At 38.9% G+C, this 17065-nt stretch overlaps 1 pseudogene; it reads left to right on the plus strand.

Annotated features, from left to right (window-relative positions):
• The first annotated feature begins 1589 nt into the window (after positions 1 to 1589).
• Positions 1590 to 9176, plus strand: Gm46388 (annotated as a pseudogene).
• Positions 9177 to 17065: the final 7889 nt, after the last annotated feature.

The following is a 17065-nucleotide window of genomic DNA, read 5'->3' on the forward strand; positions in this document are numbered from 1 at the left end:
TTTTTAATTTAAGAATACTTGACCGTATGACAACTGTCAAAATTTCAGCAAAATCTGCAGTTCATTCATAAGATGTAGATATTCTCTAGCGCTAGAAATAAAATTGGCTTTATTTTTCCCTGAAAACATCTTAACATGCACTGTAACATAAATGATGTTATTTTTCAAGCCCCAAAGAAACTCTCAACATATGTCCAAAAGATTATTTAATTTATTTTTAATGTTTTGAATCTGTTCTCTGGGTCAGAGGCATCTTTTACATCAAGTTGCCTTTTCAAATTAATGTTTTGAAGTAACCAGTAAAAGTCAGGGTGCTTAGAAGTAAATTAAATTATATGCTAGTTAAATGTGTTTTTGAGATGGCTTAAAAACAAATTGCCCATAATACCTGTTAATAAAGGAACTAAATGCTTTTTTTTTCATTCTCTGTTAAAAGCAGATGCTTATTTGGCACTGCTTGGAATCCCATTTGCCACGTATATTTTTGATTGATACCATGCTGGGTAATCTGTACTACGTAGTCTAGGTTCGGTAACCTCACTGGAAAATAATGAGCCTTCAAGAATAAAGAATATCTCACTGTAAAGTTGCATACTCTGAGAAGCAGTGAATGTATTCAAACGAAATGAAAAAAATGAGGTTTTCACCCAGTAAATTTGCTGAAAGTGAAACTTACATTTCTCAATTTGTATTTAGCTGTCAGTCTGAGCACTAAAAGCTGGACGAGCTCTCAACCTTTTGCATCTGTTTTCTATACATACCTTTTCTTCTCTCATTCAGCTGCCACAGGACTCTAGAAGTGGTGGTCTTGAGGGAGTTTGCAGCAACTAGGATTCAGCCAAAGGCAGCAAGTTCACACACTAAGTGGCATCTTCAGAAAAGACACAGGTCTCATATTTTATGAAACATGTAACATGATTTACCTGGGGTTGACAGAAGAGATGATTTTCAGTCAATGCAAGGTAATAAATAGCAATGTGTGCTGCAAACATTTGACTTATCACCCTTGGAGTTTCGAAGCAAAACTCTTTTGAAGAATTCATTTTATACGTCATAAACTTTTTTTCTTGTTTTCCCTGTTTGGACTGTCTTTGTCATCACTGTTCTTATGAAACTATTCTTCAAAATTATAAATGAAGCAATATTTTATAGAATATTCACATAGGACTTTCTTTCTAGCCATCACTTGAAATAGAAAACTTGGAATTAAAGAAAAATAGTTTGGTTCATTGAGTCAGAATGTATGAAGGAAAAAAACCAAACCAAAACAAAACTCCCCAACCCCCCAAAATGTTTTTTGTCCATTACAGGACATCTGTTCTCAAAGTTCAGTGCAATTAGCTCCAATGAGGTATTTCATAATCAGTTTCTAAAGGATAAAAAATGTTGTTGCTATATTTATTTTTACTTATGTGGAGTGGAATTTAGAAATTCAGTCATTAGATTGATTGAATTTGTTAATCAAATACACACATTTCAATAAAATATAAATTTGGTATTTGTCCCAGAAAAGATTCTTTTTATTTTTGTAGATATTCTTTTTAGTGAACATATTTCAAGCCTAGTGGTGGCTTATTTGCAGATGCCCAATGGGTAATCATTACCAGAGTATTCAGATAGCTACATATGACTTAAATATTTCAGCTTACACTTCTCTTCCGTGTAAGTATTTTTGAGATATTTAAGTGTTTAAGTAACTGCCACCATGTTTCCAGTTAGCATTTAACACCAAATTATAATTATATTGCGTATATAACTTTAGAAGAGGCCACTCATTTTTGTGCATAGAATATCATATATAAATCTACTTTCTGTGTCATATAGATTCTGTCCCCACAAAAGGGCTTGATTCTTTACTAGTGGTTCTGTTCTAAAGTTTCTACTGATGCACCCCCGTATGTTCACAAAGGAACCTTGGAGCTAGACCTGTAACAAAGCCCCAGAGTCTGAATTTTCAGGAGCTCCTTAAATCTCAATAATAGAAAACAACGCTTGGGAATAGATACACCTTCTCCATCCTAGGAGGAAGGTGAAGCCACTACTTGAATTATTCACTGAAAAGGGAATAGGAAGACGATGTGACCACAGCCTACCTTTGCAACTGAACATTTTAACATCATTATAGAAAATATGTATTACTCATCTCTTACAATACAGAGGGAGGCACCATAGAAACTGAATTTGAGAAAATGATTCTCTATAAATCCCACATAAGATATAACCAAGAATTGTAGAACAGATAATAAGCATTTACTTACTAAAATCACATAAATTTATCAATAACAATATTAGAGATAAAAGTATATGCATTATAGTTAATTAAACAAGTTTGGATTGGTGGGTTTTTACTACTCTTTCTAGAATACATTTTTTTTACAAAGCATACATTTCTCTAGTATTTTATTCATTTCCCCCGTACAAACTTTAAATATAATAAACAAATTATTTTAGTTTATGTAGCAGGAATATTAAAGAAAATTGGGAAGTTCCCATGCTATACCAGCTACTCTCTGCCCACAGTCCCTGAAAAAAAGGGACGAGGTCTTTCCAGCTCTGGTTCATCTGCCTCAGAGTTGCTTGTCTCTTTTCAACTATTTACCCCCAGTGGCTAGTTGTCACAAATCCCCTTAACCCAGTAAGCAAACCTCTAGAAGATTATAATTAGTCAGATTTATATATATATCAATAAATTCTCAATTCACAAGATGCCCACACAATAATTTCAGAGCCAGTTGATAATGATACAAGCTGCTTGCCTAGATTAGGGAAATTACTCCAATTGTTCTATCCCTCTATCTACCTGTGGCTATTTAAAGCCACTCAGACTCTGAATCGTCCCGGTTGTTCTCCATTTTCCTCCTCATCTTCTGCATCACTCCCTGTCTCTGCAACTCTTAGCTCTGCCACCCTTTCCCTGTCCAATCACAGGCTTTCTGTTGTATTAATATTTAAATTAATTGTACAGGAAAAATACCGCTACAAATTTCTGCCATCATTACTTTGGAAAGGTAAACACACACAAAATATTAATATATTAATAAAACATATATCCCAGCATTTACTGTTTTACATGTTTCTTAACTTAAGATAAATTAATGATACTTAAGAAGATTGTATATGTACTTGCATTCAGAATGACTAATTGTTCATCACTCCTGTCTTCCTGTTTCTAAATGCTGCTCATACAGAAACCATAGAAACTACAGAGTAAGAAACTACCCCTTTTTCATAAGTCGATAAATCTGAGAAGGTATAGCCTTGGCTTCGAATGAGCTTCACATCAAATAATGAAGGATTATTAATGAGAAGAAGCAGGGATGTGAAAGAAGCAGATGCTGTGAACAAATACCAAAAACAGAGTTTTCTGGGCAATCTATGACAGCTGCACAAATGAACAAAAGCAGAGTTACAAGACTTGGACAATTCTAAACCGTATCAAATACCAGCATAGACAGAGGCGTTGGGTACAAAATTCTACCCACAACAAAGGATCTATTAGCAACTGTTACCTGCAGGGAAAGGAAGTGCTAGTTTTCTCTAGGAAAAGTTATATATATGACCATGAAAGGCAGCCTGTTTTCTGGCCCAGCTAGGTTTAAACCCCAGAAACCCAGCAGATAACTCTGTAAAGGACAGAAGGAAGTTTGCCCAGTCCCGGACACCAAGATCCTGACAGGAGGTCCCAGCACATTGGGCATTGCCCTAAACTCATGGTATGCTGTCTGGATTCCACCCCCACAGTTACCTGGCAACAGCCTGGTTTGCTCCTCCCTATAGTTACCTGGCATTAGTCAGGTAGGCTTGGCCTTCTATTAAAGGGACTACTTGCTCCTCCTTCCTCTCTTACTCCTGCTTGCAGCTTGCTTGTCTCTTGTCCTCTTTCTCCCCATTCTCTCTGCATTCCCTTCCCCCCTCTCTCCACGTGGCCATGGCCAGCCTCTACTTCCCTACTCTCTCCCTCTCTCTGCCTTTCTACAAAAAATGCCTTAAAACCATGCAATGGACTGCCTCTTTTCTTTGGAATCCGCCATGCTGGAGCAATGAAGAAGGTCTTCCTCTAAAGAACCATGCACCTAATCTCCCATTGAAGGCGGCTCTGCACTCTCAGACACAGTTTCCACTAAGTGCTCTCCTCCTGGTGAGAATCAGGGAGCGCTGCCCTCATGCCCTTTTCCCTTCAGCCCCAGCAGCTCCTGCAGTGTCCAAGAGCTAGAACCTCCTGTTCCCGGCCTTCATGCAGGCCCAGAGATCCTGAGCCAACTCAGGCAGGTCCACAGGGACCTCAGACTGCCTTTCCCCACCCCTGGAGCAGGGTCCTGTGGCTTTTTACAGCTTAGCGCATGTCCAGCAACAGCGTGGGGTGCACAGTTAAACTTCCTGCGTACAGCCTCACCCAGCGGGTTAGACTTGGGACACCATCTGAACATACACACACACACACACACACACACACACATATATATATATATATATATATATATATATATATAGAGAGAGAGAGAGAGAGAGAGAGAGAGAGAGAGAGAGAGAACTATTTGACCACAGATCAGTGGAAAGCCACACACCCAAGAATATTTAGCAAAAATTGATATTGAAAGAGGAAAATGGGACACAAAGATGATGCAATGGAAAAGGAAAATAGGATTAAACTGAGAGGAAAGGTAACACGTTTATGAAATTGTAAGTTAATAAAAACTATCATTACAATAATCAAACCAAATGTCTGCCATGTTGAAGGAATTCATACAACAACTATTCAATCAAGTTGAAAGATTTACATGTTGCTGCGCGCGCTCAACAGGCCAGGAAGAACGACGCTGCTACAGGATCCTTCTGCACACATTTATTCAGTCCTGTTTCTTCTTTCTCCATATATCTCCCTTGTTTATATCTCCCTTGTTTTTATATCTCCCTTGTTTATATCTCCCTTGTTTTTATATCTCCCCTGTTTATATCTCCCTTGTTTTTATATCTCCCCTGTTTATATCTCCCCCAACCCTGGGCCTCTCCTTTTATACTCTCATCCACGCACAACAGGCCAAGCCGCCTCACCAGGCACGAGGCTTCAGCTAATCAGGGCAGCAGGGGCAAATCTCCACCAAATTGGATTCACCTGTATCCTGGTACACCTGCGCAGCTCTCAAGATGTTTGTGTCTTATATGAGGAAGTCAGGTGCAAGTCATATGACTTAGCTGCAGTCCCTGGCGCCTTTGGGACTGCCGCCACACCCGCTCCCCACAATTCCCCCTTTTTTCTTTTTTGGCAGAGAGAATGTCTGTAGATAGCCCCCCGCAGCCATGCCCCTTACCCGTCCTTGGGTGACAAACAGCATTGGTTTGATCCCTGTCTTAGGTTGGTGACATGCCCAGGGAGTCTTATCACTGACTACCTCTCTATCATGCCAAGCCACACCTGGGGAGATTGTGTTTTGCTTGCAGCAGGTGCATCAAAAGGCCAGGATGTTAATTAACCTATGGCCAGATCTTAATTGCTGCAAGCAAGCCTCATGGGTGAAGGTAGAGGTCTGATCCCCAGTGTGCAAGCATAGGGGCCCTACACAAAACCATCCCTTAGGCTCATCACCCAGAGAGGTCTTGGCCAGCTCCCGTGTCGTTTTTCCTGGGGGAAGGGAACTAGGACACTGACCCTTCATGCAATCAGACGTGCCTTCCACAGGATGCCAACAGCAAGCTATCCTCTGTGCAGTGCTTAGCCTCGCACCCCACGGCATAACGCAGCATTATTTCTTTTAGAGCGGCAAACCGAATCTGAGGAGATTGTCCTGCCTCCACTGCAGCAAAAGCCTATGCTACCATGACAAAAGTGCGGGTCGCACACTCTGCACCTAACACATGTGCCAAACACAAAACACACACACACTATAACAAGCATACATCCCAGGGCTCTCATCCCCACTCATCTTCTCTGAAGCAAGGGATAGATAGCCAGAGGGGCTATCTCTTTAAGGGGAATTCAGGGATCGAAAAGCGTGGAAAATTTGAATGTCATGTCGAGCTGGTATCGGCTTCTGGAACACCGAAAGGATCTCTCATCTCGGCTCCATTGTTTGTGGTTGTGGGAATATCCACCACATCCACAGGGGCAACTGGATCAGGATCCTCATTCTTGCAGCGTCTCACCAATCTCTCCGGCACCCAAAGAGGTTCCATCTGGTCCTGTAGAAACACACAAACAGACCCTCTCGCCCACATCAACACCTGATCCTGTCGATCCCCAGGGGAGATGGACACAATACCTCGTGGTAATGAGACCATAACCTCAATCACCTGTGTGTCCATCTGGGGAGTCAATATGAGAGTCAAGTTTTCACTAGCTTCCCCTCTGTTGGGCAATAATTTCCGTGCCCTTATGGCAATCTGATTCACCTGCTTAAACACCTGCACTGGATATCCTGTCTGTTGTTGTGCAAATCGACCTTGATCAAGCAGCATATCTCTATCCCATGCAAATTCAGCTTGATCAGTGAAAATAGGACATCCCAGCAAGGAGAATCTATCCTTTTTCCAGACCTCCGGACAGAAGGTCTGCCCATAGATGGCTGACGAGGAGGCATAGGGAGGGGGAGCAAAAGCTAATTCGCCTTCCTCCTCCGCCTCAACTCTGTTGTCCTGTCCTTTCTGTTCACCTGATAACACTGTGTCTCCTTTCTTTTTCCTTTTTCTTTTTAAGCCTTTCTCCTTTTCCGACATACTTTCTTGTTGCTCTGTAAGGATTTTCTGACCTGTCTTGACTGCCTCTACACACAGTTTCAAACAGTAACAGAGTCCATATATCAGAACAAACAAGACCAAAACTATCAGACCTACCCACAAAGGGTCAATGGGAGAAAAAAGCATAACTACACAGCGAGGATCTATTGATCACTACACTGAGGTTATCATAGTTCCTTAACTTGTCCCCAAACCGGGAACCTTAACTTATCCCAAAACCGGGAACCTTTCGTTACCTTGTGCCTGCTTCCTGGCAACTTTATGCTCGCCTCTATTTTATCCGAGGTCCTTCCCAAACTTCTGGGTTACTTTATGCCTACTTCCTGGCAACTTTATGCTCACCTCTATTTTATCGAGGTCCTTCCCAAACTCCTGGGGTCGCAAGTTTCACTCACCGTGAACTTACCCTACCAGCAACCACTGACTGCTGAAAGTTCTGAACTCGGTGGGGGAGTCGGTTCCCCGTACGGGCCACCAATTGTCGCGCCCGCTCTCGACCAGCAAGAACGACGCGACCACCAGTCCTTCTAACAGCAGTTTATTCAGTCTTCATCTTTCTTCTTTCTCTTCATCAGTACCGTTCCCCAGCTGAAGAGTTCTGAATCCACGCCGGATCCTTCTCAACAGTCTGTTTTACAGGAACTTTTATTAACCACTCCTTCCCCGTGATGCAGTTCTGAATCCTTCCTGTAGCAGGGGGTCTTCGCTCATGCCTGAAGATGTTTCTTTTCCCGGGTTTCGGCACCACTTGCTGCGCGCGCCCAACAGGCCAGGAAGAACGACGCTGCTACAGGATCCTTCTGCACACATTTATTCAGTCCTGTTTCTTCTTTCTCCATATATCTCCCTTGTTTATATCTCCCTTGTTTTTATATCTCCCTTGTTTATATCTCCCTTGTTTTTATATCTCCCCTGTTTATATCTCCCTTGTTTTTATATCTCCCCTGTTTATATCTCCCCCAACCCTGGGCCTCTCCTTTTATACTCTCATCCACGCACAACAGGCCAAGCCGCCTCACCAGGCACGAGGCTTCAGCTAATCAGGGCAGCAGGGGCAAATCTCCACCAAATTGGATTCACCTGTATCCTGGTACACCTGCGCAGCTCTCAAGATGTTTGTGTCTTATATGAGGAAGTCAGGTGCAAGTCATATGACTTAGCTGCAGTCCCTGGCGCCTTTGGGACTGCCGCCACACCCGCTCCCCACAACATGTGACTTTCAACTGGACAGTAACATGACATGAAGATAAAATGGGAAAGCTGGGAGGATGTGTGTAATGGAGAGGAGTGGTCATAGGAGGACTACAGTGGAGAGCAGCTGGTGCATTGTCCATTCTGCTTCTAAGTAAGAATTGCTGAGAAGAGATGGATAGAAAAGGAATAGTACTGCCCACTGTAGAGGCTTGCATCTAAAATAAAGAAGATAAAATGTATTCCTAGCTAATCAATAAAGAATTTTATTCAGAAGATAAAAGTAAATAGATGATAATTTTAGAGAAATAATTTGACTGCTAGAATAAAGATAAATAAGAAATACAAAAGAGCACCTAGACTGTTTCAGATGCAAGATATAATTTGGATAATAGCCATGTGAAGTTGCTATTGTAATTTCTCTTGTGTGGCAGTCATCTTTTCCTGTGTAGGTATTTTCTTTTTTCTTTTTAACTTTTTATTAGGTATTTTCTTCATTTACATTTCAAATGCTATCCCAAAAGTTCCCCATACCCTCCCCACTCCACTTCACTACCCACTCACTCCCACTTCTTGGCCCTGGTGTTCCCCTGTACTGAGGCATATAAAGTTTGCAAGACCAAGGGGCCTCTTTTCCCAATGATGGCCAACTAGGCCATCTTCTACTACATATGCAGCTAGAGACACGAGCTCTGGGGGTACTGGTTAGTTCATATTGTTGTTCCACCTATAGGGTTGCAGACCCCTTTATTTTCTTATTTTCTTCTCAAACTTGGAGACAATAAAAAGTGCTGTGCCCTGAGATTGGATATAGGAAACTTTTCCTAGGGCTCTGTGTATTCTGCTTACAAAATAAAGTTCACTGGTTTTGTCTACAAAGCATTCAATAATGAGTGTGTCCACACCAAGGCCCTGGGAAGAACTGTATTATGTTTATTGATAGCACACTATACTGGCAGTGGTACAAGTCCCAGAGTGTGCTGGCCCTGGGCCTTAAGAAGGAGGGTTAGGTGACTCCTTTGGAGGAACAGATTTTAAACAAAAAATATTCAAAGAAAATTCAAAAGAAATAAGATGAAAGGGAAAAGATACGAACAACCAGCAGTCTTCTGGAGGAGTAGATCCAGCAGGGCAAGTTTCTTGCCTGTATTGTCTCAAGATCAGGCTAGTGTGGCAGACCAGATGGCTATGTGCCAGAAGGCAAGGAGCTGGAATTCTATCTGAGGAAGATCAAAGCCCAGAAAGGCAAATAAACTATTATTCACAGCTCATGCAATAAAAGTGTTTACTGTTCTTAAAAAAAAAAAAAAAAGAAGTAATACTTCTAACACAAATATTGATAGCTGACATTTTGATTAATAAGCTTGGCATTGATTGGTAAAGAATGAGACTTTCTAACCAAAACGCCCTTATTTTCAGTACAAGAAAACAAACTAGTAAGATATTTAGGCCAATGGTTATATAAATAAGTCGATTTTTGTTACCCCAAATTCTCAGTTTATTTAGATGACAGCTTTAATGTTTAAGTAGTTTCCAAATCCATTTCTGAAAGAGAACAGTAGGTTTTTAAGAATGTCAGGTCTCTTCTTTATCTTTAGCTATTGTGTAAGTTCCATCCTTCTTCATGTTTATTAACAATTGAATGATAACCTTCATCATCTATCTAAAGTTAAGGATGATTGATTGTGTAACAGTTACTTTCAGTGGCAACATTTCAATTCTGAAGAAATGAAAAGGGTCAAGAATGGGGTTGCTTCAGAGTCCTATAAAACTTAACATCTGGATTACTGTTTGAAAGTGACTATACCATACAATACTTAGGCTATAACAAGAAACTGTGACACAATATCCTTTAGCCAACATTCTGAGTTATTTATACTTTGAATAATGTGCCTTCTCTTGCTTTTACTGTTATTTGGAGAATAGTGCTATAGTGCTTATTTTCCAGAAACATATATGGTGAAAAATAAGGTTGCTAATGAGAAGAAAATAACCAAACAACATTAAACCCAAATTCCTTAGCAGAGAACTGCTGACAATAACGCCTGCCTGAGTTGAATGTTGGATGAACTTCAGGGTTATTGGCCTGTGGTGAAACTGAAAAATCAGAACCACTCATATATTCTTACTGTACTTTTTCACTTCTTTGGTTAAAAAGATACCATGAATGTCCCTAAAATTCATCTCAATTAAAAATTAGCTACCCAGAAGAAGTTTGCAAAAGTTGTAGAGAATCCAGCATAGATACATTCTTAGTTAATGGAATGGTGGGTAGCTAACAAGACAGATCATCAAAGTACTTGCCAGCAAGCCTGGTGGTCAGAGGTAAATCCTCTGAATGCACGTGGCAGAACTAACTCAAACACATTGTCCTCTGAATATTACACACACACACACACATACATACACACACACACAGTAATAAACTAAAGAAATACACCAAAGGAAAATGGGGAGAGAAATAGAAAATACAAAAGTAGAACATTCAAAATATATTTTAAAATTCTAGTAAGAAAGGAATTCAAGAAATAAAAAATATATAGAATGTTTGAAGTACAATAAGAATCCACCAGCAGATAAATAACTGTGGTACCTAGGTTAACCACTTATATTATGAATCACAAGAGATAGGAGAAATGTTTTATCAGTCACATATTATTCTTATAAGATAAATACAAACCTAACAGCAACATTACCAACTTAGTAAAAATTATTTTTAAGTGGCATGAAATAAAAAAAGTGAATTTATTCTTTAGCAAACACTGCACTGGAGTAACATTTCCCTCTCTGGTGGCAGTGGGAAACTGGCAGAATGGAGCCTAAAAATGAGGCAGATTAAATTCTTATGCAATAGCCAATTTTATTCATAACACCAGACAGTTTGTACTTTGAGGGTTAAGAAGAGCCTCATGGGTAAACTCGTGAGGCTGAGTTATTCATAACCACAAGGACAAGCTACATGTGACTAAAACATTTTTCCATAGAGGCATATAAGCAAATAATAATAGCCAGTTGCAATAAATAATCTAGAAAAATTCACTCCTGTCACCTATTCCGAGAAGGAGCAGGAAACCACATTCCAAGAACAAGTTCATTTTGAAGGAGCTGAGATCACAAGACTTTGTCATGTGTTCTTGGTGTTTTCTCACAAGGACTCTGAATTCACTTCCTGTAACTCCGTTCTTGGGCCATTTTTTAAGATAGTAGAAAAGGCTTGAAGACAGAAGTGTGGCACAGGAGCATGAAATTGTGACAGGGAAACATTGAATAGTGAAGGCCACCACACAAAGATACTGGGTAGGCTACAAGGGCATGCAAATACAGAATTTGCAAATTTAATACAATTAAAATGCCAATATTACATAAGTTAGCTACATATTCAATAACGTTTCAAATGTCAAAGGAGTTCCTCAATGAATCAGAAAATAAAATACTTCCAAAATTCACATAGAAACAAAACAAAAGACTACATTGGAGCTATGACAGCGCATAACTCCAAATTATGCTACAAAGCTACAATGACAAAAATATATGGGCACAGATATATGTAACCTCTCCCCTAACCTGAAGCTGTCTTTACCAGACCTCGACTTTGCTGCCACTAAGGAGATTACCTAGGGTGGAGCCTGCCTCTCTAGATCACTCTATTTTAGCCACTGTCGCTGCTACCTCCTGGGAAGTCGGCCTATCTCTTCTGGAGACTACAAGTGGTCACCTGCAGCTGGGCTCCAAGGATGAATTGAGGGGAATGAGCCTCCCCTTTCCTTTATAAAGCACGTCCGCCATTAAATATTTGAACCTTTAGCAGACTAGTTGTCTTGGTTCCATTATTTCTCTACCCACCTAGGTTCCCTCTTCTTTTTCAGCTCCAGGCTGTCTCCCAGGCTCGAACCCGGACATGAGAGCCGCAGGCCGGCCCCAACAGATATATAGGACAATGTAAGAGAAAAAGGGTCAAGAATTAACCCATAATCTATAAGTACCTAAAAAAAATTTAATGGTATCAAAAATACACTGGAAAAATGGCAGCCCCATTGATATTAATATTTTATTTTTATTAATAAAATGTTTATATTATAAATAATAAGATAGCATAATATATAAATATTAATTAATACTAATTGTTTCTTGCATACCTGGGTATCCAGAATGCACACAAAACAATTCAAAGTAGAATACAACCTCTTTATAACACTTGAAACAGTGAAATTCCCAGGCAATTTAGGACATAACTATAGACACGGCTTTCATAAAACAACTCAAAATGTACAGAAAATAATCTCAAGAAATGTTAAATGTGAATGTGTGGAATTTAAAACATCAGCAAGGCAATGGACTATTAGCAACACGAAGACACCCACAGAAAAGGCTGAAGCCCTTTGCCAGCTAGACATCAGGCAGAGGCTTACACTTCAACATATCTAAGATTCTACAAAAACTAAGAACAAACGAACAAGCAACCAACAACAACAATAACAAAAAACCTGAAAATGTAGTTCTTCAGAGAAGAAATACAGATGACCATTAAATAAACTTTAGTAGTCAATATCATTGGTCATAAGAGAAATGCTAATTAAAACTGCTTTGCATTTCTGGGCCCCTAGACTCAGATAACTGACATCGACACCAAAGATGGCGAGATGTGAGGAAAGAGGAATCCTTAACATTGCTGGTGCGATTATGACCTGGGATGACACCATGCAAATCATATGGTAGTCTGTACATCTGTTGTATACCAGAGGAAATGAGTCTACACATAACAAAGATCTTTACAAATCCATTGAAATCATATGGTATTCTCTACATCTCCTGATTAATACCAGAAGAAATATGAGGCACACATCTCAGAGATCATTACAAATCTTTTTCTCTCTCTTTTTTTTCTGTGTTATTCACAATAGCTAGGAAATGGAACTGGACTAGACACTGATGCATAAATAAAGAAAACATGGTGGATACACACAACAGAATTTCACTTAGTTTTCAGGAAAAGTAAAACCATGACATTTGCAAAGGAAACAAAACCAACAACAAAAACAAAAAAGGATAGAAACTAAAATTATTTCATGAGTTAAAACAAGCCAGATAAAGAAGAAAAATATTACATAGTTTCTCTCATAAGATCTCACATTGTAATTTCTATATATTGTATATGTATTTATATAAGTCACAGACATAGAAAGGGATCCATGAGAGAAGAAAATAAGATCGTAAGGGAGGATAAAGAAAAGAGAAACAGAATACATGTGCAATGTAGACATGATGGTGGCATTGTGGGGAGGAAGGGATGCGCAGGATGGAGCAAAGGCATGGAGGAGGGAGGAGAGAGGAGGGAGGAGGGGATGCATAGGGTCAGAAAGAATTCTGAAGGTGCTGCTAAACTGAAACCCACTACTTTGTTTGGTAATTATTTTTAAATAAATACTTTTAAAAACAGCCTTTAACCTCTACAAAGATTTCTACATATCCTCATTTGAACCACTAGCAAAATTCATTTTGGAAAATATGTTATACTCTAACCTTTAAAATACTTTCAATCACAATGACACATATTTTGCCTACTGCAGCATCAAAAGGTAAAGTGTATAATATTTATGAATATCTTCTCCAACTTACCAAGTATCATATCTTCAAGGAAACATACAGAATACATGTCTCCAAATTGAATACTATCAGAATAATGGCACAATTATACTGGCAAAACTATCAGTACTGAAATGTTTCCTAGGGAACTCAACAGACATCATGTTTTGATTATCAGTTTATTATCCAAGAATCCTGGGAATGTGAAGGTACCCTTAAAGTTATCTGTTTTTATTCTTTAACCTTTAAATGTTTTATTTTACTATTTATTATATTTATTTTATATTTATTATTATGAGTAAAACTTAAACAAAATGCTATTTTAATGTTTCTACATTAAAATTTTAATAAATAAGTAAACATAATAACATAAAATCATCTTAGATGTTTGCTTTAAAAAACTGATGCAATGGTGACTTTAGGCATTTTTAGAAATTCAGGTATGAATTATATATTTACATTTTTTCTCCACTCACCTCCTTTCAAACCCCCCATAACACCCCTTCTCCTAAAATATATGGTCTCTCCATCTTTATTATTGTTTTATGTGTGTTATTATATATAACACACACTATATACATATATACATGTATATGTATGTATATATATATGTATATACATATATATATATATATCATACACACATATATTCAAAACCAACCTTCTTAGTTTAGTGTTGATTATACATATATATGACTGACTGCCAGAATTATTACTGTCTGAAAGAACCTGCAAGGACAAAAATGGAGAAGAGACTAAGGGAAATGCTGTCCAGTGACTAGCCCAAATTAGGATCCATCTTAAGGGGAGACTCCATGGTGTGCTTACAGACAGAAGCAGAGCATGGCTGCCCTCCACGAGGCCCAATAAGCAGCTGAAAGAGTCACATGCAGATACACCCAACCAATGGACAGAAATTGGGGACCCTTGTGGTTGAATTGGGGAAATCCTGGAAGAAGCTGAGGAGGAAGGCACTCCCTTAGGAAGACCAGCAGTCTCAAGTAGCCTAAACCCCCAAGATCTCTCTAGCCACTATCCAGGCAGCATACACTAGCTGATATGAAGCCCCTGACACATCTACAGTGGAAGACTGTCTGGTCTGGCCTCAGCGAGAGAAGATACATCTAACCCTTAAGAAACTTGGGGTTCCAGTGAGTGAGGAGGTCTGGGGGGGCAGGCATAGGGATATCCTCTTGTAGACAAATGTAGGAGGAATGGGATGAAAAAGAGTCAGAAAGCAGGAGAAGGATAACAACTGTTAAAAATATTAAATAATAATAATATTCACTTATATGCAAAATAATCAATCTTCAAAATAAATAAATGTAATAAAAATACAATGGTCACTAGAATATCTTAGTTGGCAAAAGCTCTTGTCATCAAACTTGCTGAAGACTTAAATTGAAACACTGGGATTTACATAGTAGAAGGAAAGAACCAAGTCCCAAAAAATGTCCTGTGACTGCAACACTGACATTGTGATAAAACACACACACACACACATCACAACACACATTCACATGCATGTACACACATGTCAGAAGACAGAGACAGATCATCAGCACACATAAATATCTGTATTTACATAAATAATAAAATTTATGCTCAACTATATCTTGCTAATTTGTGAAAGACAATACTACTTGAATTAATGAGAATGAGAAATCAACTGAGGTGAGCCAATCTCTGGATATCAAAGATAAACATTGCTTTTCCCATTACTCTCTAGAAGTCTTTGCTTATGTGTTGCCTGGTGTTCTTCCTGTTGTATTTATACCTACTATGCAATACCCCTAGTAAATAGCCATTTGTTCCTCACTAAAAGGTTGTTGATGATGTTTGAAAGATAGTAAATGAATTTTGCTGCCACTTGCCAACCTGATAACTAATTATAAACTGTATTTGCATGTGTGTCTGATGCATCCCTGATCTTAGTATCAGTCTAAAAATGATAGCTAATATTTTCATGAATTTTGCAAATTTCCAGAAACCAACATCAGCAGCAGATTCTGTTGTAGTTGCAACATACAAGCAAAAAGGGACAAAGTAAATGACTTTCACCTAAAGAAGCTCTTAAGGCACAATTCTGTATTGGATGGGCCTGCCTTGTACAGCTATCCTTGCTGCTGCTGCAGCCTAGAAGGTGCTGTGTTGTTTCTATTGGCAGCTGAGTTTCTTAACTCTTCACTCTTTTGTCATAGCCCCCAAACAACCAAGAAGATACTGTGCTCTCTGGCAATAGCTGTTTCATGTAAAAGATTTTCTTGAGTCATGTACAGAAAACATCACTTTGATTTTATTCTCCAGATATAAAGCATTTTTGATTGAGTGCATAAAGAACAAGAATTTAATATCATCTCTTTTAGAATTCTTTTTACTTTTTTACATAAGGGCTATGTTTACATCATTTCCCTTCCACCTCTTTTCTCTCCAATTCTTCCAAAACTACCTTTCAAATACTTGAATTATGATCATTATTCATATACTTCTTTAATTATTGTCATTTAAATATATTATATAAACTGAATATATCTCAGTAAAACTACAGGCATTTCACGTGGCCAATTGGAATCAGAGAGTGAGGTCATTGCTGGTGAAAACAAATTCTCCCTCTTTCAGTGGCCAGAGATTGTAGCGATTTATCTAGGAGTTGCCCCATTCAAGCTAATCAGTCATATCAACTAATGTCATTATGCAGGTCTTGTTTATACAATCATAAACATCATTGAGATATCATGGATTGAGCCTCGATATCCTTCCAGGCCTCTGGGTCCCCAGTACTCAAATCTCACCCCTTCTTCTGTGATTTTTTTTCCAAGCTTAGGGGAAGGGGCTGCATTCTAGATATATTAATTGAAGTTAGACACCCTGAAGCCATTTATTCTTTACATTTTACACAGCTGTGGATCTCTCCAACAATCTCCAAATTCTCCAACAACAGACTAATTTGATAAAGAGCAAGAGCTATACCGTTTTGTAGACATAATAATAAATACTCGAGATGTAGTTAGAAATTATAGTGGTTTCAGAAAATGACAGTAGGAGGTTAGTTGCTCTTTAGGGTCTATGATGGACATCCCAGCCATAAGTACTCACCTAGATATATAGTACCAAGAGTAAATTTGCTTCTACTGAGCAAAGCTTAAGTCCAAATAGATAGCTGCTGGATGCTTCCAAGATAAAAGTGCCACTACTGCACCTTGAGGATATCTTGCCAGGTTGTTCCTGACTGTGTTCATGGGCTTTAAAAATGTGTAGGACCAGCCAGGCAGTGGTGGCAGACACCTTTAATCTCAGCACTTGGGAGGTAGAGGCAGGCAGATTTCTGAGTTCAAAGCCAGCCTGGTCTAAGAGTAAGTTCCAGGACATCCAGGACTACACAGAGAAACCCTGTCATGAAAAAAAACAAAAAACAAAAACAAAAAACAAAAAAAAACAAAAAAATGCGTAGGACCATTAATCAATAGTTTAATCTCCTTGTCCCTTGGCAACTCTCATAGTACCTCCCCATACTATGAGAGCTAGACACGGATAAGGCTTCCAGGTCAGTTCCATATCA

Source organism: Mus musculus, chromosome 13 (assembly GCF_000001635.26).
Source record: "Mus musculus strain C57BL/6J chromosome 13, GRCm38.p6 C57BL/6J".
NCBI classification, from domain to species: Eukaryota; Metazoa; Chordata; class Mammalia; order Rodentia; family Muridae; genus Mus; species Mus musculus.